Here is a 22706-nt window from a genome sequence, read left to right as displayed (position 1 = left end):
CCTTTGTCCATCGATATGTTACTTGCCCGAGATTCGATCGTCGGTATCCCTATACCTTGTTCAATCTTGTTACCGGCAAGTCTCTTTACTCGTTCTGTAACACATGATCCCGTGACTAACTCCTTAGTCACATTGAGCTCATTAGGATGATGCATTACCGAGTGGGCCCAGAGATACCTCTCCGTCATACGGAGTGACAAATCTCAGTCTTGATTCATGCCAACTCAACAGACACTTTTGGAGATACCTGTAGTGCACCTTTATAGCCACACAGTTACGTTGCGAGGTTTGGTACACCCAAAGCATTCCTACGGCATCCGGGAGTTGCACAATCTCATGGTCTAAGGAAATGATACTCGACATTAGAAAATCTCTAGCAAACGAACTACGCTATCTTGTGCTATGCTTAGGATTGGATCATGTCCATCACATCATTTTCCTAATGATGTGATCTCGTTATCAACGACATCCAATGTCCATGGTCAGGAAACCATAACCATCTATTGATCAACGAGCTAGTCAACTAGAGGCTCACTAGGGACATGTTGTGGTCTATGTATTCACACATGTATTACGGTTTCGAGTTAATACAATTATAGCATGAACAATAGACAATTATCATGAACAAGAAAATATAATAATAATCATTTTATTATTGCCTCTAGGGCATATTTCCAACAGTCTCCCACTTGCACTAGAGTCAATAATCTAGTTCACATCACTATGTGATTGTAATGAATCCAACACCAATGGGGTTTGATCATATCTCGCTTGTGAGAGAGGTCATTAGTCAACGGGTCTGAACCTTTCATATCTGTGTGTGCTTTACAAATCTCTACGTCATCTTGTAGATGCAGCTACCACGCGCTATTTGGAACTATTCCAAATAAATGTTCTACAATATGAATCCGGTTTACTACTCAGAGTCATCCAGATTAGTGTCAAAGTTTGCATCGAGGTAACCCTTTACAACGAACTTTTTTACCACCTCCATAATCGAGAAAATTCCTTAGTCCACTAAGGATAACTTTGACCGTTGTCTAGTGATCCATTCCTGGATCACTCTTGTACCTGTTGACTGACTCATGGCAAGGCACACTTCAGGTGCGGTACACAGCACAACATACTGTAGAGCATAGGGGACGACCTTCATCCTTTCTCTCTCCTCTGCCGTGGTTAGGTCTTGAGTCTTACTCAATACTCACACCTTATAACACAGCCAAGAACTCCTTCTTTGCCGATCTATTTTTGAACTCCTTCAAAATCTTGTCATGGTACGTATTCATTTGAAAGTACTATCAAGCGATTTTGATCTATCCTTATAGATCTTGATGCTCAATATTCAAGTAGCTAAATCCAAGTTTTCCATTGAAAAACACATTTCAAATAACCCTATATGCTTTCCAGAAATTCTACATCATTTCCGATCAACAATATGTCAACAACATATACTCATCAGAAATTCTATAGTGCTCCCACTCACTTCTTTGGAAATACAAGTTTCTCATAAACTTTGTATAAACCCAAAATCTTTGATTATCTCATCAAAGCGTATATTCCAAATCCAAGATGCTTACTCCACTCCTTAGAAGGATTTATGGAGCTTTGCATACTTGTTAGCATCTTTTAGGATTGACAAAACCTTCTGGTTGTATCACATACAACCTTTCCTCAATAAAAATCATCGAGGAAACAATGTTTTGACATCCTATCTGCAAGATTTCATAAATAATGCAGTAACTGCCAATATAATTCCAACAGACACTTAGCATCTCTATGAGTGAGAAAGTCTCATCATAGTCAACTCCTTGAACTTGTCAGAAAACATCTTAGTGACAAGTCGAGCTTTCTTAATGGTGACACTTACCATCATTATCGGTCTTCCTTTTAAAATCCATCTATACCCAACAGTCTTACGACCATTAAGTAGTTCTTATAAAGACTACACTTTGTTTTCATACATGGATCCTCTCTCGGATTTTATGGCCTCGGGCCATTAGTCAGAATCTAGGCCCACCATCGCTTCTACATAGCTCGTAGGTTCATTGTTGTCTAGCAACATGACCTCCAAGACAGGATTACCGTACCACTCTGAAGCAGTATGCGTCCTTGTCAACCTACGAGGTTTGGTAGTGACTTGATCCGAAGTTTCATGATCACTATCATCAGCTTCCACTTCAACTGGTGTAGGCGCCACGGGAACAACTTCCTATGCCCTGCTACACACTGGTTGAAGTGATGGTTCAGTAACCTCATCAAGTCTCCACCATCCTCCCACTCAATTCTTTCGAGAGAAACTATTCCTCGAGAAAGGACCCGTTTCTAGAAACAATCACTTTTGCTTCCGGATCTGAATTAGGAGGTATACCCAACTGTTTTGGGTGTCCTATGAAGATGCATTTATCCGCTTTGGGTTCGAGCTTATTAGGCTAAACCTTTTTCGCATAAGCGTCGCAGCCCAAAACTTTTAAGAAATGGCAGCTTAGGTTTCTCTAAACCCTAGTTCATACGATGTCATCTCAACGTAATTACATGGTGCCCTATTTAAAGTGAATGTGGTTGTCTCTAATGCCTAACCCATAAACGATAGTGGTAATTTGATAAGAGACATCATGGTATGCACCACATCCATTAGGGTGCATCTATGATGTTCGGACACACCATCACACTATGGTGTTCCAGGCGGTATTACTTGTGAAACAATTTCCACAATGTCTTAATTGTGTACCAAACACGTAACTCAGATATTCATCCCTATGATTATATCATAGACATCTTATCCTCTTGTCACGACGATCTTCAACTTCACTCTGATATTACCTGAACCTTTCATTAATTCAGACTTGTGTTTCATCAAGTAAATCTACTCAAATCATTTGTGAAGTAAGAGCATAACGATATTCACTGCGTGCCTCAGCACTCATTGGATTGCACACATCAAATGTATTACTTCCGACAAGTTGCTCTCTTGTTCCATCTCACTGAAAATGAGGCCTTTTAGTCATCTTGCCCATGTGGTATGATTTGCATGTCTCAAGTGATTCAAAATCAAGTGAGTCCAAACGATCAATTTGTATGGAGTTTCTTCATGCGTATATACCAATAGACATGGTTCGCATGTCTCAATCTTTTCAAAATGAGTGAGTCCAAAGATCCATCAACATGGAGCTTCTTCATGCGTATTACACCAATATGACTCAAATGGCAGTGCCACAAGTAGGTGGTACTATCATTACTATCTTATATCTTTTGGCATGAACATGTGTATCACTACGATCGAGATTCAATAAACCATTCATTTTAGGTGCAAGACCATTGAAGGTATTATTCAAATAAACAGAGTAACCATTACTCTCCTTAAATGAATAACCGTATTGCGATAAACATAATTCAATCATGTCTATGCTCAATGCAAACATCAAATAACAATTATTTAGGTTTAACACCAATCCCGATGGTAGAGGGAGTGTGCGATGTTTGATAACATCAACCTTGGAAATACTTCCAACACATACCGTCACCTCGCCTTTAGCTAGTCTCTGTTTATTCTGTAGCCTTTCAATTCGAGTTACTAACACTTAGCAACCGAACCGGTATCTATTACCCTGGTGCTACTAGGAGTACTAGTAAAGTACACATTAGTATAATGTATATCCAATATACGTCTGTCGACCTTGCCAGCCTTCTCATTTACCAAGTATCTAGGGTAGTTTTGCTTCAGTGGCCGTTCCCCTCATTACAGAAGCACTTAGTATCAGGTCTGGGTTCAACCTTGGGTTTCTTCACTAGAGCAGCAACTGATTTGTTGTTTCATGAAGTATCCCTTCTTGCCCTTTCCCTTCTTGAACCTAGTGGTTTCACTAACCATCAGCAATTGATGCTCCTTCTTGATTTCTACTTTCGCGGTGTCAAACATCGTGAATAGCTCAAGGATCATTATATCTATCCCTGATATGTTATAGTTCATCACGAAGCTCTAGTAGCTTGGTGGTAGTGACTTTGGAGAAACATCACTATCTCATCTGGAAGATTAACTCCCACTCGATTAATGTGATTGTAGTACTCGGACAATCTGAGCACATGCTCAACGATAGAGATTTTCTCCCTTTGTTTGTAGGCTAAGAAACTCGTTGGAGGTCTCATGACTCTTGAGTGGGCACGAGCCTGAAGTCCAATTTCAACCCTTTAAACATCTCATATGTTCTGTGACGTTTCAAAATCCCCTCTCCCGCCTCAATTCTAAACCGTTTAACATTACTGAACTATCACGTAGTTATCAAAACGTGTATGTCAGATGTTCGCAACATCCACAGACGACGTTCGAGGTTCAGCACACCGAGCGGTGCATTAAGGACATAATCCTTCTGCGCAGCAATGAGGATAATCCTGAGTTTACGGACCCAGTCCGCATATTTGCTACTATCAACTTTCAACTAAATTTTCTCTAGGAATATATCTAAAACAGTAGAGCTAAAGCGCAAGCTACGACATAATTTGCAAAGACCTTTTGACTATGTTCATGATAATTGAGTTCATCTAATCAAATTATTTAATGAATTCCCACTCAGATAGACATCCCTCTAGTCATCTAAGTGATACATGATCCAAGTCAACTAGGCTGTGTCCGATCATCACGTGAGACGGACTAGTCATCATCGGTGAACATCTCCATGTTGATCGTATCTACTATATGACTCATGTTCGACCTTTCGGTCTCTCGTGTTCCGAGGCCATGTCTGTACATGCTAGGCTCGTCAAGTCAACCTAAGTGTTTTCCATGTGTAAATCTGGCTTACACCCGTTGTATGCGAACATTAGAATCTATCACACCTGATCATCACGTGGTGCTTCGAAACAGTGAACTTTCACAACGGTGCACAGTTAGGGGGAACACTTTCTTGAAATTTTTGTGAGGGATCATCTTATTTATGCTACCGTCGTTCTTAAGCAAATAAGATGTAAACATGAAAAACATCACATGCAAATCATAAAGTGACATGATATGGCCAATATCATCTTGCGCCTTTGATATCCATCTTTGAGGCGCGGCATGATCACCTTCGTCACCGGCATGACACCATGATCTCCATCATCGTGTCTTCATGAAGTTGTCTCGCCAACTATTACTTATACTACTATGGCTAACGGTTAGCAATGAAATAAAGTAATTACATGACATTTTTCAAGGACACGCTGGTCATACAATAAATTAAGACAACTCCTATGGCTCCTGCTGGTTGCCATACTCATCGACATGAAAGTCGTGATTCCTATTAAAAAAATATGATAAATCTCATACATCACATATATCATACATCACATTCTTTTGGCCATATCACATCACATAGCATACCCTGCAAAAACAAGTTAGACGTCCTCTAATTGTTGTTGCATGTTTTACGTGGCTGCTATGGGTTTCTAGCAAGAATGTTTCTTACCTACGCAAAAGCCACAATGGTGATATGCCAATTGATATTTACCCTTCATAAGGACCCTTTTCATCAAATCCGATCAGACTAAAGTGGGAGCGACAGACACCCGCTAGCCACCTTATGCAACAAGTGCAAGTCAGGCAGTGGAACCTGTCCTACATAAGCGTACGTGTAAGGTCAGTCCGGGCCGCTTCATCCCACAATGCCGCCAAATCAAGATAAGACTAGTAACGGTAAGCATATTGAACAAACCAACGCCCACAACTACTTGTGTTCTACTCATGCATAGAATCTACGCATAGACCTGGATCATGATGCCACTGTTGGGGAACGTAGCAATAATTCAAAATTTTCCTACGTATCACCAAGATCAATCTAGGAGATTCTAGTAACAAGAAAGAGAGTGGAAGTGCATCTTCATACCTTTGAAGATCGTGCAAACAGAAGCGTTACAAGAACGCGGTTGATGGAGTCGTACTCGCGGTGATTCAAATCACGGAAGATCCGATCTAGCGCCAAACGGACGGCGCCTCTGTGTTCAACACACGTACAGCCCAGGGACGTCTCCTCCTTCTTGATCCATTAAGCGGAGAGGAGAAGTTGAGGGAGAGCTCCAGTAGCACGACGGCGTGGTGGTGGAGCTTGTGGTATTCCTGCGGGGCTTTGCCAAGCACCACGGAGGAGGAGGAAGAGTTGGAGGAGGGAGGGGCTGCGCCAGGGAAGGGGGTGGTTCAGCCCTCTCTCTCCCTCACTATATATAGGGGAAGGGGGGAGGTGGAGGCGCCCTAGGGTTTCCCTAGGGGAGGGCGGTGGCCACAGGGGAAACCCTATATGGGTTTGGGCGCCCCCACCCCTAGGAAACTTGCCCCCCAAGCCGGGAGGGGCGGCTGCCCTAGGGGAGGCGCCCCCACCTCTCTAGGTTATGTGAGATGGGGTGGGAGGGGCGCACTGCCCCTTGGTGGGCTGATGTGCCCCCTCCCCTTGGCCCATAAGCCCCCCCCCAACGCTTGTCGGGACCTCTGAAACCCCTTCCGGACACGCTGGTCGTCACCGATAGCCCCGGAACAATTCCGGACTCCAATACCCTTCGTCCAATATACTAACCTTCACCTCCATACCATTCTGGAGTTCCTTGTCATGTCCAGGATCTCATCTGGGACTCCGAACAACCTTCAGTAACCACATACTATTCCCATTACAACTCTAGCATCACCGAACCTTAAGTGTGTAGACCCTACGGGTTCGGGAACCATGCAGACATGACTGAGATGTTCTCCGGCCAATAACCAACAATGGGATCTGTATACCCATGTTGCCTCCCACATGTTCCATGATAATCTCATTGGATCAACCACGATGTCGGGGATTCAATCAATCCCATATACAATTCCCTTTGTCCATCGGTATGTTACTTGCCCGAGATTCGGTCGTCGGTATCCCTATACCTTGTTCAATCTCGTTATCGGCAAGTCTCTTTACTCATTCTGTAACGCATGATCCTGTGACTAACTCCTTAGTCACATCGAGATCATTATGATGATGCATTACCGAGTGAGCCCAGAGATACCTCTCCGTCATACGGAATGACAAATCCCAGTCTCGATTCATGCCAACTCAACAGACACTTTCGGAGATACCTGTAGTGCACCTTTATAGCCACCCAGTTACGTTGCGACATTTGGTACACCCAAGGCATTCCTACGGTATCCGAGAGTTGCACAATCTCATGGTCTAAGGAAATGATACTTGACATTAGAAAAAGCTCTAGCAAATGAACTACATGATCTTGTGCTATACTTAGGATTGGGTCTTGTCCACCACATCATTCTCCTAATGATGTGATCCCGTTATCAACGACATCCAGTGTCCATGGTAAGGAAACCATAACCATCTATTGATCAACGAGCTAGTCAACTAGAGGCTCACTAGGGACATGTTGTGGTCTATGTATTCACACATGTATTACGGTTTCCAGTTAATACAATTATAGCATGAACAATAGACAATTATCATGAACAAGGAAATATAATAATAATCATTTTATTATTGCCTCTAGGGCTATTTTCCAATAGTAACCCTGCTGGTTTCTGATGCTCTGCCTTAACTCTTTGACATACATCACATACTGTTACATACTCGGCAATATCCTTCTTCATTCCTGTCCACCAGAAACTCTCCTTCAAATCCAGATACATCTTGGTGTTGCCTGGGTGAATCAAATAAGGCAAATCATGAGTCTCTTGAAGAATCAACTTCCTGATCTCCGGGTCATTAGGCACATAGATACGATCCTCAAACCATAAAGTGTCGTGCTCATCCTCACAAAAACCTTTAGCTTTTCCTTTACTCGTCCTTTCTTTTATCTCTACAATCTCCTTATCCGTCTTCTGGGCTTCTCGAATCTTTCCTGGCAAAGTGGACTGACTTTTCAATGCTGCAACATAATCTCTCGGAACTATCTCCAAGCGTAGCTCTCGGAGATCATCGACTAACTCATGAGGTAATCCTCCGGTTATGAGTGTGTTAACATAACTCTTGTGGCTCAACGCATCTGCTATGACATCGGCCTTTCCTAGATGATAATGCAATCTCATATCATAATCTTTGATGAGCTCCAACCATCTCCTTTGCCTGAGGTTCAACTCCTTCTGCATGAAGATGTACTTCAAACTCTTATGATCCGTGTAAACATCACAACGGTTGCCGATGAGAAAATGTCTCCATGTCTTGAGCGCATGCACTACGGCTGCTAACTCCAAATCATGCGTAGCATAATTCAACTCATGAGGTCAAAGTTGTCGTGAGGCATAAGAAACAACTCTTCCATCCTGCAAAAGCACACCTCCAAGTCCTGGACGTGAAGCGTCGCAATATACTTGGAAATCCTTGCGTATATCTGGGAGAATCAGCATTGGGGTTGTAACCAAATGTTTCATCAAGTCTTGAAAACTGGCCTCACAATCCTCAGTCCATTTAAACTTGGTGTCCTTCTTCAATAACTCCATCATGGGCTTCGCTATCTTGGAAAAATTCTCAATAAATCTCCGATAATAACCTGCGAGTCCAAGAAAACTTCTGATTTCTCCAACTGAGGTGGGTGCCAACCACTTAGTGACAGATGCAACCTTGGTTGGGTCTACTGATATTCCTTCTCCTGATATAACATGTCCGAGAAATCCAACTTCCTTCAATGAAAACTCACATTTGCTGAACTTGGCATACAACTGATGTTCCCTGAGCTTCTCAAGAACCAAGCACAAATGTTCCTTATGTTCTTCTTCATTATTTGAGTAGACCAATATGTCATCAATGAACACCACAATGAACTTATCCAAAAACTCCATGAACACCTTGTTCATCATACTCATGAAATAGGCAGGGGCAATAGTCAAACCAAATGACATAACTGTATACTCATATAGCCCATACCTCGTGGTAAAATTTGTCTTAGGTATATCCTGCTCTCGGATCTTCAACTGGTGATAACCTGATCGAAGATCAATCTTGGAGAAAACCTTAGCTCCCTGCAGCTGGTCAAACAAATCATTGATCATTGGCAGAGGGTATTTGTTCTTGATCGTCACCTCATTCAGCGCGCGATAATCAACAACCATCCTCAAAGATCCATCCTTCTTCTCAACTAGGAGCACTGGGGCTCCCCAAGGTGATGAGCTTGGTCGAATATAACCTTTCTTCAGTAGCTCCGGCGGGAAAACGAATCCGGTGTCACGTCTCGGAGGCATCTGATGGGTTTGAGGGGGTGAGAAAACAGAATAGAATAATGTCTAACAGATATTTCACTACCCATATGCATATGAGGCAAAATACAATCAATTCAGTTCACTCAATATCAAACAAGGTTCACACAATGATCTATACTACGATTACAAATTGATCGATCTAACTACTTGGAGGAATACTACTATAACATGCTGGTCGTCTAGAAATTTTGATCGGTGGAAGACTCCATAATATCTGCTCCAGCTTCATCTTCATAGTCGTCATCACTGTCATCATTTGCATCACTGTCCGTGTCGGTGTCATCCAAGATGATGTAGTCCTCTGAACGGATCTCCACTTCAGGTTCTTGCTTTTGGTTCACCACGGGTATTCCTAGCTTCTTCTTCAGGTCTTCATACTTCTCCAATAGCACAACAATTTCTTCTTCATATCCATTGCATGTTGACTTGAGTTCCTCTTTTAGGTTGATATTCCTCTTCATTTTGCAATCAATTCAAATGGACTTGTCACTTGGGCATGACCTTGACTTTCACCCAAGTAACCCATCTGCATCTCATCCAACTCCATTTCTCTCTAAAACCCTAGAATGGCCCATTAAATATTTTTCATCAATGAAAATATTCATTTTTCCTTCCGAAAATCATTTCAGAAACTAGAGCTCCAAAGCAACCCCATTTTTATAGCTCCAAAAATCTTGAGATAATTCCTGAATTTTCTTTGAACCTTGGCCCACCTCCGTGAGGAAAAATATTGCATGACTTTTTGTAATATTTTTGCTACAGAAAATCATTTCCATTCTGTCCCAAAAATGTACTTTGTACAGCAAGTGCATTTTTGCTTAATCTTTTGGAGCTAATCTTTCTTGAGCCTAGTCACCCTCCTAAGTAACCCTTAACCCCAGGAGATCAGTCCTAATGGCCTTCTAGAAGCTATCCAAACTTGGGACCAAGTTTCTGTCCAAAAACTTGCGAGCAAGCTTGAGTCACATCTGGTCAGCCTGGCTTCGAGTCTTCACCTTTCCTAGACTAAACACTGTGTGGACTTTAGCCCAGGCAAGGTTTGGCAGTGTTTGGGCGTCGTTTTGACCATGCCAGGATGGTGACCGCGTGTGGACACGGGGCCTGGCATGCGTTTGACGCGCTCTGCGTCGCGCCAGGGCCTCTGTTCGGCGCGTGCCCGAGCCAAAGCTCGTCGATGATTGCCGCACCGCGCCACCACCTTCGTATCCTCACCTATGACCCCTCTCTGGTGCTCGCTGATGTCGGAGACGCTACAGCGAGCACGGGCGCGTAGCGGCCAAAATCCACAGCGCACCCGTGCCCCAGTCTTCTTCTCCCCCTCCTCCATATGCTCGTCCGCGAGCGTGGACAGCCTCCGCGTGATCGCTGAGCCTCTTACCCCCTTGCTGACACCTCTCGTCGCCTCTCGCCGGCTTCCAGAGAGCTCCGGCGGCGACACGTACCCCCTTCCCCTCCGGCTATAATTGAGCCCTCCCCTCCATCCAACAGCCACTCACCGCACCACCCAACCTCCACGAACACGCAGCATAGCCACAGCCCGACCGGGCAGGCCTCTGGCCGCCGTGCCTGACTTGAGATCGTCGGCAACCCCCGCAGCCTAGCCACCCCGTACCCGAGCTCCTGGAGCCCAACCAACCACCTAGACGCGTCCTTGGAGAACCTCTGGTGACGCCTGGAAGACGTAGAGCCCCTGGAACCGCCCCTCGACGTCGCCTTCTTCCTCTCCGTCAAGTCCCGACCGTCGCTGCCGCTTGCGAGGTTAATTGCGAGCAGCTCTACCCGTCTCTCGTCGTGCCACGGGTACAGGAAGGTGCGCCATTTCCCCCTCTTCAATCCTATCCCTCTAGCTCTGCCTAAGAACCCCTCCTCGTCGGCGTGAGCTCCGGCGAAGTGCCGCCGCGCTCTGTTTCTCTCCCCCTCTCCTCTCTCCTAACTGGTGGGGACTAGTGTCAGCCTCTCCACTCGCACCTAAAGCGGTACAAGTGGAGGCGTCTTTGGGCTTTACGCCATCGACGTCACCCCCAGGTTTTCTGTTATTTCAAATATATTCAAATATTTTAACCAGAACTTTGACCATTGATATCTCCTAGCCTATAAGTCCAAATGGGTTGATTGTTTTTGCAATGTGTTTGTTTCAGAAAGCTCTAGCAGCACACCAAAGTGTGGATTTTTCCTTGCTGTCTAGAATTTGTGGTGATTTTCAGAGTGGTTCTTGATATTTGGTTTTGTGGTTTTTAAATATTTTCAGAGGGGGAGACTTGTCTTGAAGCTATCCAGGAGGCGTGTCAACCTCCTCTACACTAAGGCAAGCCACAATAACATTTGGATGGTGTCATCTCAATATCTATGATTTTCTACTTCAATATGAGCTATTTTTCATGCATTTGAAATAGTTAAATAATTATGATTTAATGCTTAGTTACTTTGTCATGTTTCATATGCTTGTTTTAGTTATTGGTTGATTGCATGAAATAGTTTAATCAAGTAGAGTAAAGATTTGTAGTATGGGAGTGCGAGGCCATGAGTTTTGTAGTATGGGTAAAGTGCGAGGCCATGAGTTCTGTAGTATGGGTAAAGTGCGCTACCTCTGCAGAGTGCATTTTATTCTATCGATAGTCGCGTCCTCGGTTATGGACACAGCTCGGTACTAAGTCACACCATGGATCAACAATTATAATTAATCTTGCACACTAAGCATTTATTGTTGGCACTGGTTTTACGAGGATTTGTGGATCATGTGATGATCATAAGTGGTTGGCTTCAGTTGTGATCCGGGTATGATCACCATTTGGTTACAATGGTAACCCGTCTGGTAAGCAAGTCCGAGGGACTCGGTGCACATGTTGGTTTCATTGCATCAGTAGTATTTTTTTGCATTGCATTAACCTGATTAATTGTCATGATATTGTTTGTCATTGTGCTTATGTTTTTTGTGAGCTTGCAAGTACATTCAATGTACTGACCTGGCATGTCATGCTAGCTTTCAGGCAAGACGTATCGGATCGGAGAGCTTCCCGCGTCTAGAATTGTGTCCACGTCGATGTCCCTGCATTGTGGATTTCCACTTCGTCATTATTCCGCTGCCGTGTAGTTTGCGTGATCGAGGCCCCTTCATGTCCATTAAATAATGTACATATTGGCTGCACCATGTGTGCCGCTTGGCCCCTTATCTCGATGTAATGTCAGACTTATGTATCCGATAGCATCAATAAAGTGGTTGTTTTTGTACCATGTTGCTGTGTGTTGCCAGAAGACTTGATCTCTGGGCTGGCAATGCAAGGTAAATTGGTTGCTCTGAGCTGGGGTGCCACAATGCTTGGTATCAGAGTTGCGCTGATTGTAGGATACGCTAGACCGCTAGTGCATTAGTAGAATGGTAGATAGTTGCGTCTTAGTGCCGATAGTCATAGAAATTGATTGCTGCATTGCATGCATGTTTACTTGTTGTTATTACTAATCATCTGGTGATTGTGAGTGTAGATGGCTTCAGTTCTGATCTTGTACCATCCTGAGCTAGCTCCATCGCCGCACCTGCTTCAGAATGTGTGGCGACGACTCTACCCAGAGGGTGCTAATCCAGCGTATCAGGTGTATCAAGAGCAGCTGGTCGATTCGTTGTATGTGTATTATGCTGAGGTCACTCAACACCATAGTTCCCCTTCCAACGCTTACACTCGTTCCTCTAAGGGTGGTTTCGCTTCTATGCCATCTCAGACGGTCCAGTTTGCTGCTATCGAGGCTCTTGTAGACTTGCGTTACAACAAGGCTCGCATGCACACCCACCCAGGTTTTTTCTACTACCCATCTCTGCACGAGAATGGGCGTATTCGCTTCCCTCTTATTGCTCCAGCGTGCGATCATCCTTCTAGGCACCTTTCTCATTATATCACTGCCACTTATCTCTTGATCTATGAGTTAGCCCGAGAGCTAAACCGAGCTCGGATAGCCCTTGCCACTGCTCGGAATAGGGACCCTCTACCTACTATAGGTTTCACTCCATATGTTCATCCTGCCTCTATTACCCTAGTGACCACTCAGGGTACCACCAACCCTTTGGCAATGACCCCTCGCAGTGCTCCTGCTGCGTGGGCTTCCCTTGTCGCTACTCCTGCAACTCCTATGCTTAGATCCTGTCCCGCGCCTGCCCCTGAGGGAGAGTCCTCTAGGCAGAGTCGTCACGTTTCTTTTAATCCAGAGGTCTCCACTATAAGTTCAGGGTCTAAGTCTGGCTCAGGAGAGGAGCCCGCAGCAGCACCAGCCGAGCAGTAGATCGCTAGAGTATCCTCTTCGTCATGAGTATGATGTATGGATGTAGTCCTACATGTCATGATGTTTAGCTTCATGTATGAGGGTAGTAAACCCGTCATGATGTTATCTTTTATGCTGAGTCTATGTATAATTATGTTGGAAGCTTTTTATTCACTTTGGTTTCTTTTCGCTGTGTTTTTCTGGGTTTGTCGCTGGCTTTTTCCTCCCATTCTTAGATATTTCTCATCACGGTTGCCATTGTATTGGGAAAATAAATAATAGGATGACGCGGGGAGGTAGCAGCATCCAAGCTTGTGAGGATGTCCCTGTTCGTCGCTCCGCACGGCAAGCAGGACATTCCCCCGAGCCATACCAGTCACCACCACCTCCACTGCCACATCCGCCCTCCACTGAGCAGATTATACGAATGTTTGAAGAAAGAAGAAACAATGATCTGATGGAGATGTTGAAAAGTGTGCAAGTTATGGTTGGACAAAATGGAAATCAGAGTGGTCATTACTCCAAGTTGTCAGATTTTCAAAGGACCAAGCCTCCCAGTTTCAGTCAAGCTATTGATCCATTGGAAGTCGATGATTGGTTGAGGACCATTGAGAGGAAGCTGGAAATTGCTCGCACTGAAGAAGGAGACAAGGTTCCATTCACAACGCATTATCTCGAAGGAGATGCCGCTATATGGTGGGATAATGCTAAAGCTATGTGGCCCGCAGACGAGGAAATTACGTGGACCAAATTCAAGGATCATTTACGCAAGTATCATATACCCACCAGAATTATGAAGATCAAGCAGCGCGAATTTCTCGCCTTTATTCAAGGAAGCATGACAGTAAGTGAGTACCTGAATAAATTCAACCATTTGGCATGTTATTCTCTCTATGATGTGGCCACCGAAGAAAGGAAGGTCGACAGATTCCTTGGCGGACTAAACCAGCACCTCAGATGCACTCTCAGCATGTTTGGTTTTCCAGACTTCCAAACTCTGGTGAATAAGGCCCTCATCGCAGAAAGGGAACACAAGCTCATGCACGACAGCAGGCCCGCAAATAATCATCACAGGCGCAAATTCGAGCCTAAGAAGGATATGCAACCAGTGCAGAAGGCTCGTACATGGCAACAGACTCAGGTTGAGTACAAACCCAACTGGCAGCAGAATGTCAACAAGACCACTACCCAAGTCAAGAATGTTGTAACCAGTCCGATACGTGAAGATTTCCAGTGCAACAATTCCTGCTTCAGTTGTGGACAAACCGGACATTACGCCAGACAATGTCCCAAGAACGGCAAACCAATAGCTTCCTACCATCCACAAGTCAACCACCTGGAGTCATATTCTGACCTGAGGGCCATCCAAGGCCAAATCCATCATATCTCCGCTGACGAAGCCCAAGAAGAACCAGAAGTCGTCATTGGTATGTTCCCTATTAATAGCATACTTGCAGTAATTTTATTTGATTCTAGGGCTTACCCCTCTTTTATTTTGCAGAGTTTTGTTGCCCAAAACAAATTTCCTTGCTCGATTATGGGAAAAAGTATGATGGTACAATCCCCAGGATCGGTGCTCCGAAGTAATCTGGTATGCCAAAATTTGGGAATTGAGATAAAGGCAGTCAAGTTTCCAACAGCTTTGATAGTCATTGAGTCTGATAAATTGGACATTATTTTGGGAATGAATTGGTTGACCCAATACCAAGTATGCATCAATTGTGCGACCAGAGAAGTCACCATGGTAAATCAGGAAGGTCGCATCACAAGTTTTTATGCCTGCAGAAGTATACCCAAGAAGGATATGGTTTTCTCAGCCATGGCCGAAGAAGTGGAATCAATTCCTGTGGTCAGTGAGTATCCAGTTGTATTTCCTGAGGAATTGCCAGGAATGCCACCAGACAGAGAACTAGAGTTTGCAATTGATTTGGTGCCCGGACTGCACTGATATATAAGAAATATTATCGAATGCCTTCATCAGAATTTGTGGAGTTAAAGAAACAGCTCGATGATATGCTGCAGAAAGGATACATCCATCCAAGCTCTTCACCTTGGGGATCACCCGCTATATTCATGGATAAAAAGGATGGCAGTCTTCGGATGTGTGTAGACTACCGTCAGTTGAATGACGTCACCATCAAGAACAAGTATCCACTACCAAGAATTGATGATCTGTTTGATCAACTCAGTGGGGCCAAAGTATTCTCCAAGATTGATTTAAGGACCGGATATCATCAACTCAAAATCAGAAAGGAAGATATTCCCAAGATCGTGTTCACCACTCGGTATGGTCTTTATGAATATACTGTTATGTCATTCGGTCTCACCAACGCCCCATCCTTTTTCATGTATATGATGAATAAGGTGTTTATGGATTTCTTGGACAAGTTTGTGGTGGTGTTCATCGATGACATCCTCATTTACTCAAAAAGCAAAGAAGAGCACAAGGACCACCTCCGAGCAGTTTTGCAAAGGCTCCGTGACCATCAACTTTATGCAAAGTTCAGCAAGTGTGAATTTTGGCTCTACCAAGTGGGATTCTTAGGACATATTCTCTCAACTGAAGGCATAGCCGTGGATCCAGGTAAAGTCAAAGATGTGCTTAATTGGGCCGCACCCACAACAGTCTCAGAAATCCGGAGTTTCCTTGGATTAGCCGGGTATTATTGCTGCTATGTCGAAGGATTATCTAAGATTGCCAAGCCAATGACAGAGCTCCTAAATAAGGATAAGAAGTTTGAATGGACTGAGGACTGCGAAAGGAGCTTCAATGCGTTAAAAACCAGACTGACATCCACGCCAGTATTGACTCTTCCCTACATTTACTGCAGTTTTGATGTCTATTGCGACGCATCCAGGAAAGGACTTGGATGCGTACTCATGCAAGATGGCAAGGTTGTGGCTTATGAATCTTGACAACTACGGCCTCACGAAGGAAATTATCCAACTCATGACTTGGAATTGGCCACGGTGGCGCATGCCTTGAAGATTTGGAGACATTGTCTGATTGGAAAGAGGTGTCAAATATTTACGGACCACAAGAGTCTCAAGTATATGTTCACTCAACCGGATTTAAACCTCCGTCTGCGAAGATGGCTTGAGTTGGTTAAGTATTATGACCTCGGGATAAATTATCACCCAGGTAAAGCTAATGTGGTGGCCGATGCCCTCAGCCGCAAGCCCGTCAGCCTAAATGCTCTACTGGATTCTTTGCCTCCCAAACTCTATGAAGAAATGGCTCAGCTCAATTTGGCAATAGTGGATTCCTGTATGGCCAGCATACTGGAAATGGCTCCTACTCTCGAGGAAGAAATTCGCAGCACTCAAGCACATGACGACTCACTGCAATCATATGCCAAGTCGACGAAGGATTTCTCTAAGGATCAACATGGTACTCTTAGGTTTCAAGGAAGGATTTGCGTACCCAACCAAGAAAGTATGAAAAAGAAGATATTGTCAGAGGCACACGAGTCTTCGTACTCGATTCACCCAGGTGGCACCAAAATGTACGAAGATCTTCGTCAGGTATTGTGGTGGGATGGAATGAAGAAAGACATTGCTTACTTTGTAGCTTGTTGTGATATATGCAACAAGGTGAAGGCGGAACATCAGAAGCCTGCTAGACTCCTTCAACCCTTACCTGTATCACAATGGAAATGGGACGATGTTTGCATGGACTTCATCACCGGCTTACCAAAGACACACCGAGGGAATGACGCAATATGGGTCATAGTGGATACCTTAACCAAGATAGCTCATTTTCTACCCATCCGGACCACTTACCGTGCCGATCAACTTGCACAATTATATGTGTCCAGGATCACCAGTTTGCATGGAGTGCCAAAGACCATCACCTCTGATAGAGGATCTCTCTTCACTTCAGCCTTCTGGTCCCGTCTACATCAAGCCATGGGGACTGCCCTGAAATACAGCACAGCTTATCATCCACAGACAGATGGACAGACCGAGCGAGTAAATCAAATACTCAAGGATATTCTCCGAGCATGTGCATTGGCCCAAGGACCTAAGTGAGAAGATTGTCTATCGTACGCCGAGTTTTCCTACAACAACAGTTTCAGTTTGAAAATGTCACCCTATGAAGCTCTGTATGGCCATAAGTGTCGCACTCCACTGAACTGGTCTCAAACCGGAGACAGACGTATCTTTGGAACTGATCTAATGATGGAAGCTGAGAAGCAAGTCAAGGAGATCCGAGACAGACTGCAGTTGGCCAAGTCACGACAGAAGAGTTACTATGATGCAAAACACCGACAGGTCAGCTTTGAACCAGGAGAACACGTGTATCTCCAAGTCACCCCTATGAAAGGAGTTAAGAGGTTTCAGACCCAGGGCAAGTTGGCACCCAGATATATTGGCCATTCCCAGTCATGACCAAAGTTGAAACAGTTGCTTATCAGTTGGAATTGCCACCAGAACTGTCAAAGGTACACAATGTGTTTCATGTCTCCCAGCTAAGAAGATGTATGTCGCCACCGGAGAAAAGGACTGATATGGCAGAGATAGAACTAGCTAAGGATCTGACATATGAGGAAAGACCAGTCAGAATATTAGATGAGACAGAAAGAGTCACTCGCAGCAAAGTAATCAGGTTTTTCAAGGTTCAATGGGAGCACCATACCGAGGAAGAGGCAACCTGGGAAAGAGAGGAATTTTTAAGGATTGCTTACCAAGAACTATTTTCCCAAGCAACTGAATCTCGAGGACGAGATTCATCCTAAGTGGGGGAGGTTTGTGACAGCCTGGGTTTTGCCTTCTCTCCTTTTCCGAACTTGATTTGCCTTTGCCTTGGATTTGAGTTTTTGGAATCAATTCAAATGGACTTGTCACTTGGGCATGCCCTTGACTTTCACCCAAGTGACCCATCTACATCTCATCCAACTCCATTTCTCCCTAAAACCCTACAATGGCCCATTGAATATTTTTCATAAATGAAAATATTCATTTTTCCTTTTGAAAATTATTTCAGAAACTAGAGCTCCAAAGCAACCCCAATTTTTATAGCTCCAAAAATCTTGAGATAATTCCTGAATTTTCTTTGAACCTTGGCCCACCTCCCCGAGCAAAAATATTGCATGACTTTTTGTAATATTTTTGCTACAGAAAATCATTTCCATTCTGGCCCAAAAATGCACTTTGTACAGTAAGTGCATTTTTCCTTAATCTTTTGGAGCTAATCTTTCTTGAGCCTAGTCACCCTTCTAAGTAACCCTTAACCCCAGGAGATCGGCCCTAATGGCCTTCTAGAAGCTATCCAAACTTGGCGACCAAGTTTCTGTCCAGAAACTTGCCAACAAGCTTGAGTCACATCTGGTAGGCCTGGCTTCGAGTCTTCACCTTTCCTAGACTAAACACCGTGTCGACTTTAGCCCAATCAAGGTTTGGCAGCGTGTGGGCATTGTTTTGACCATGCCAGGGTGGTGACAGTGTGTGGACATGGGGCCTGGCATGCGTTTGACGCGCTCTGCTCACGCCAGGGCCTCTGTTCGGTGCTTGCCCAAGCCAGAGCTCACCGACAATTGCCGCATCACGCCACCACCTTTGTCTCCTCACCTATGACCCCTCTCTGGCGCTTGCCGATGCTGGAGACACCGCAACGAGCACGGGCGCGTCGCGGCCAAAATCCACAGTGCACCCGTGCCCCAGTCTTCTTCTCCCCCTCCTCCCTATGCTCGTCCGCGAGCATGGACAGCCTCCGCGTGATCGCTGAGCCTCTTACTCCCTCGCTGACGCCTCTCGTCGCCTCTCGCCGGCTTACAGAGAGCTCCAGCGGCAATACGTACCCCCTTCCCCCTCCGGCTATAATTGAGCCCTCCCCTCCGTCCCACAGCCACTCATCGCACCACCCAACCTCCACGAACACGCAGCACAGCTACAGCCCGGCCGGGCAGGCCTCTGGCTATCGTGCTTGACTTGAGCTCGTCGGCGACCCCCGTAGCCTAGCCACCCCGTACCCGAGCTCCTGGAGCACAACCAACCACCTAGGCGTGTCCCTGGAGATCCTCTGGTAACGCCTGGAAGACGTAGAGCCCCTGGAACCGCCCCTCGCCGTCGCCTTCTTCCTCTCCGGCAAGTCCCGACCGCCGCTGCCACTTGCGAGGTTGATTGCGAGCAGCTCTACCCGTCTCTCGTCGTGCCACGGGTACAGGAAGGTGTGTCGTAGCCCCCTCTTCAATCCTATCCCTCTAGCTTTGCCCAAGAACCCCTCCTCGCCGGCGTGAGCTCCGGCGAAGTGCCGCCGCGCTCCGTTTCTCTCCCCCTCTCCTCTCTCCTGACTGGTGGGGCCCAGTGTCAGCCTCTCCACTCGCACCCGAAGCGGTATGAGTGGAGGCGTCTTTTGGCTTTACGCCATCGACGTCACCCCCCCCCCCAGGTTTTCTGCTATTTCAAATATATTTAAATATTTTAAGCAGAACTTTGACCATTGATATCTCCTAGCCTATAAGTCCAAATGGGTTTATTCTTTTTGCATTGTGTTTGTTTCAGAAAACTCTAGCAGCACACCAAAGTGTGGATTTTTCCTTGTTGTCTAGAATTTCTGGTGATTTTCAGAGTGGTTCTTGATATTTGGTTTTGTGGTTTTTAAATATTTTTGGAAGGAGAGACTTGTCTTGAAGCTACCCAAGAGGAGTGTGAACCTCCTCTGCACTAAGGCAATCCACAATAACATTTGGATGGTGTCATCTCAATATCTATGATTTTCTACTTGAATATGAGTTATTTTTCATGCATTTAAAATAATTAAATAATTATGATTTAATGCTTAGTTACTTTGTCATGCTTGATATGCTTGTTTTAGTTACTAGTTGATTGCATGAAATAGTTTAATCAAGTAGAGTAAAGTTTTTGGCTTAATGATAGTGCTTTGATAAATAATGGTAGTTCTTTTTTGATAATTAAATTTTCCTATAAAAGATAAATGACTCAACATGAGGTTTGATAATAACCAATGTAGTAACATCAGTAAGGTTTATTGATGAGTAGTGCAAGAAATTTATTCTTGTTGTGTTGATCCGTTCTTATGAGTTGCATACTGAGCATATCGAATAGTTGCATGATCATGGCATCGTATGACTTGGAGTGAGTTTCTTTTCAAGTTAAACCTGATAATAATCCAACTTGAATATAACGTTGATCAAGTCATGGTGCCTCTGAATCGGGTTCTTCTCAGTGCGACCACATTTACCTTGGGGGTCTTAATTCAGTCCTTTGGCGTGCCTCTTACCGGTGCCTCCAACGAGGGAAGGTTATTGGCGTGTGGTACCCTGGCCCAGTAAGCAAACATAACCTTGTGTGCCCATTGTTTTTATGGTACCTTGTCCCCGTTTGGGATCGTTTTGCCATGACGATGGCCGAAGATGCCTTTGGTAGGCATGGGGCCACCCATAACTTAGCCCTGAGAGGGAGTGGGTCGGAGTGGCCGGGAGAGTGTCATGGCAAGGGAAAGGTTTTGTCGGAACTCCGTTGGTCCACCCGAATGGGAGTGCGAGGCCATGAGTTTTGTAGTATGGGTAAAGTGCGCTACCTCTGCAGAGTGTATTTTATTCTATCGATAGTCGTGTCCTCGATTATGGACACAGCTCGGTAGTAAGTCACACCATGGATCAACAATTATAATTAATCTTGCACACTAAGCATTTATTGTTGGCACTGGTTTTACAAGGATTTGTGGATCATGTGATGATCATAAGTGGTTGGCTTCAGTTGTGATCCGGGTATGATCACCGTTTAGTTACAATGGTAACCCGTCTGGTAAGCAAGTCCGAGGGACTCAGTGCACATGTCGGTTTCATCACACCAGTAGTAAAAAAAAATTTGCATTGCATTAACCTGATTAATTGTCATGATATTATTTGGCATTGTGCTTATGTTTGTTGTGAGCTTGCAAGTACATTCAATGTACTGATCTGGCATGTCATGCCAGCTTTCAGGCAAGACGTATCGGATTGGAGAGCTTCCCGCGTCTAGAATTGTGTCCACGTCGGTGTCCCTGCACTATGGAGTTCCACTTCATCGTTATTCCGCTGCCGCATAGTTTGCGTGATCGAGGCCCCTTCATGTCCATTAAATAATGTACATACTGTTCAGCTGCACCGTGTGTGCCACTTGGCCTCTTATCTCGATGTAATGTCAAACTTATGTATCCGCTAGCATCAATAAAGCGGTTGTTTCTATACCATGTTGTTGTGTGGTGCCAGAAGACTTGATCTCTAGGCTGGCAATGCAAGGTAAACCGGTTGCTCTGAGTCGGGGTGCCACATAATGACTCGACTCAACAGCATCCCTGGCCGAGTGCAGGCGTGGAAGAAGTCAGCTGCGTATTGTGGTGCTGATGTCACTTTATCCCTCGTCTGCGTTCACTGTAGTGACGTCAAAGAAAAGAAGTTGAAGGCTCTGCAAGTAGCCAACACCAAGAAGCTTCAATTCTAGTCCTTCATGGATACCTTCATCGATGCAGCCACTCGCATCGCATATGGCATTGACTTGGATGCATTTGTCGATCCAGCCAGCCCTCCTCCTGATGAGTGAGAAACTTGATGACTTTATTTGCCTCGGAATGCCGAGTGGATTTTGTAATCGTTAAAACTCCTTCGAGCATGATGCTTAAGTACTTTCGCTTTTGACGTTGAACCTTGCTGGATCTATCCGTACGTGGTTGCTTCATTTGAATGCAGTTGCTTCGATTCCACTATTCTTTGATTTTTCTTGGTTCGAGTGAATCTGGGATGGCAACCGTTCCTCCGAGTGAAAGGGTTGCTCTACACTCAGAGTCAACATTGTACTTGTGGCGCAGCCCAGTGTGCATCCAGACGTTGTACTTGTGGCGTAGCTCAGAGTGCGTCAGATGTTGTACTTGTGGCGCGGCTCAGAGTGCGTTAGACGTTATACTTGTGGTACAGCTCAGAGTGTGCCTTCTAGTGTTTTTAACTTAGGCGAGTACGGGGTCGCAACTAAGCCCCGGAGTAAGAGGATTGCTCTTCACTCGGAGTGTTTTTGAACTTAGGTGAGTATGGGGTCACAGCTAAGCCCCCGAGTGAGGGGATTGCTCTTCACTCAGAGTGTTTTTGAACTTAGGCGGGTACGGGGTCGTAGCTAAGGCCCCAAGTGAGAGGATTGCTCTTCACTCGGAGTGTTTTTAACTTAGGCGAGTATGGGGTCGCAGCTAAGCCTCCGAGTGAGAGGATTGCTCTTCACTCAGAGTGTTTTTGAAACTAAGGCGAGTATGGAGGATCACAGCTAAGCCCCC

This window comes from Triticum dicoccoides, chromosome 7B, assembly GCF_002162155.2.
Source record: "Triticum dicoccoides isolate Atlit2015 ecotype Zavitan chromosome 7B, WEW_v2.0, whole genome shotgun sequence".
NCBI classification, from domain to species: domain Eukaryota; kingdom Viridiplantae; phylum Streptophyta; class Magnoliopsida; order Poales; family Poaceae; genus Triticum; species Triticum dicoccoides.
Note: the sequence above shows the minus strand (reverse complement) of the source record.